The 2,559-nt window shown below is 47.0% G+C and overlaps 1 long non-coding RNA gene across 1 annotated transcript in view; it reads left to right on the top strand.

The window, feature by feature from the left end:
- The window catches only part of LOC102250042, a 2,436-nt gene extending 321 nt beyond the window's left edge, over positions 1-2,115 (top strand). The window contains exons 2-3 of the long non-coding RNA XR_314105.2: positions 1,142-1,174; positions 1,959-2,115. This is a non-coding gene — a long non-coding RNA (uncharacterized LOC102250042). The remainder of the gene's footprint in view (positions 1-1,141; positions 1,175-1,958) is intronic.
- The last annotated feature ends 444 nt before the right edge of the window (positions 2,116-2,559 follow it).

Genomic DNA, 2,559 nt, shown 5'->3' with positions numbered 1-2,559 from the left:
CGCAGCCACCCCGCCCAGTTGTTGTTGCCCTGCCTCCCGGGAGCCGCGTTGCCCTCGGTGGAGTTGCACGCAGGACATTTTATTCCTGGCCCCTCCCGCGTGTGAGTCCTGATTTCGAAACCGATGGTTCTTCGTGCTGCCAATGTAACATTTAGGGTAATTTCACGGCTGGCGATGATCGGTTTAAAGATGGAAAGGTTAACTGCTGACTGAAAGGCTCTGCAGTTGCCGTTTCTTTGGGAGCGTGCTGATGGCTGTTGTTTCTAGGTGTGTGTGTGCGGCGCCCGGCTGAGAGTGAATTTAGGTTCCTGGCAGGACTTCTGGCCAGTCTTGAACTCGAGTTTTGACGACTTTGGGGGGATTTAGGTATCGCTGTCGCTGGGTGGGATTTCTAGCACCGTAGTCTGTGAATCTAAGTGTACTGACCAACGTGGATACCCCGGGAGGTCACTCTCCCCGGGCTCTGTCCAGGTGGCGTAGGGGAGCAGAGGGCTCTGCCCCGTGATGTACAGTCCCTTTCCACAACGTTGGAGAGAAAGCCGGGCCTTGAGTCTGCGCCAGCATATTCCTACAGCTTCTCAGAGTCCTGTGGACGATGACTGAGGAGACAAACCATGCAGGAAACATCTCTAGAACAGCGATTTTCAACCGATGTGCTGCAAGAAATTGAAAACCTGCCGATTTAGTCAGGGGCACTGACCTCTTTTCCCTTGGGTTGTCAAATTTAAAATCAACATCCAACACAGAAATTGGTGTGAGTCAATTAAAATTCTACCTCTGGCCTGGCCTGGCTCAGTGGTTGAGCATTGACCCATGAACCAGGGGGTCAGGGCACATGGCCAATTGGGAGGGTGGGCGCGTGCAGGAGACGCCCTATCCATGATTCTGTCATTGATGTTTCTATCTCTTCCTGAAATCGATAAAAACCTATATTTAAAAATTCTACCTGTTTTGGCAGATCGGTAAAATACTTATTTTTTTGTGCTGCAGTTTTAGTAATTACTTTGTGCTGCATGAGGTGAAAAAGGTTGACAATTGCTGCTCTAGAGTCCTATCTGGGTATAGGTTGATCAGAAGTGAATTTTTTGCTTTAACCAGCTTTACTGTACTGCTGAATTAAGCTCTTTACCTTGTTTTGCAGCCTTCAGTCAAGATTCTAAATAACTTGATTTGGGTAAGTAAATCTGAATTGCTTTTGGCTTAGCGGTCTTGCCCCTCATAGTTCATCCACAGGAGATAGGGTTTGTCTCATGCACAGACCCTTTTCATGATACTGGAGTTGAAGCTGGGCATATTTGTCTGCATACGCCTTCAACAAGGAATAACTGATGAAGTAAATCATGAAATAGTACATAGTAATGACTTGTTTGAAATTGATTAAAAACAGTTACTAAACCAACATCTGCATGTAGTGTGATCTGTAATAATATAAGCATAAAATGCTAATCAGACCGGATGTCCTTGGACTAAGCCGAGGTTGGGGGGAGCATGCGCCAGACCGGATGTCCTTGGACTAAGCCGAGGTTGGGGGGGGGAGCATGCGCGCGGGAAGAAGGAAGGCCTACTCTTGCACGAATTTCGTGCATCAGGCCTCTAGTATGTAATAAAAATCTAAGAAGTTTTGAGGGGTGATGCTGTGTAGCTGTACTGTAATTACTACTGTTTGTGATTATCAGACGCTCCCAACGTGGATACCCCGGGAGGTCACTCTCCCCGGGCTCTGTCCAGGTGGCGTAGGGGAGCATAGGGCTCTGCCCCATGATGTACAGTCCCTTTCCACAACGTTGGAGAGAAAGCCGGGCCTTGAGTCTGCGCCTGCATATTCCTACAGCTTCTCAGAGTCCTGTGGACGATGACTGAGGAGATAAACCATGCAGGAAACATCTAGTACGCTAAAATGTGAAATTTTTAAATTTAAGAGTCTATGATTCTAATCATTTTTTTCTGTTTTCATTTAGAAAAGAAGAGGAGCCACCTCACCATTTTGGCAGTTAACAATGCTTTTTGGATTCCTCTAAAGTGATGGCTGTTTTTGGAGGATAAGTAGCTGGCTGCCCTTTGGAGTAAAAGGAAAATTAAATGCAAATTCTGTCATTCCCAGATCTGTATTAACTGGTAGACTAATAGGATGTTCCATTGGCCACATGGCCCATTGAAATTTGTCATTACAGAAGGCACTGAGCATTGGCAGCTTTTTTTTTTTTAAATCCTCACCAGAGTATATTTTTCTTCTTTTTTCTTTTAATATATTTTATTGATTTTTTTACAGAGGAAGGGAGAGGGATAGAGTGAGAAACATCGATCAGCTGCCTCCTGCACCCCCCCCCCCCCCCAAGGGGTTTTTTCCCCCCAGGCACATGCCCCTGACCGGAATCAAACCCAGGACCCTTCAGTCCACAGGCCGACGCTCTATCCACTGAGCCAAACCGGTCAGGGCCAGAGAAACACATCTATTGGTTGCATCCAAGGTACATGCCCTTGACCAGAATCAAACCTGGGACCCTTCAGCCTACGCTCTACTCACAGCCAAACTGGCTAGAGCTGGGCAGCTTTATTGAG

This window comes from Myotis brandtii, unplaced genomic scaffold, assembly GCF_000412655.1.
Source record: "Myotis brandtii unplaced genomic scaffold, ASM41265v1 scaffold456, whole genome shotgun sequence".
NCBI lineage: Eukaryota > Metazoa > Chordata > Mammalia > Chiroptera > Vespertilionidae > Myotis > Myotis brandtii.
The sequence above is the reverse complement of the archived record's forward strand: the minus strand, read 5'-3'. Positions and strand labels throughout refer to the sequence as shown.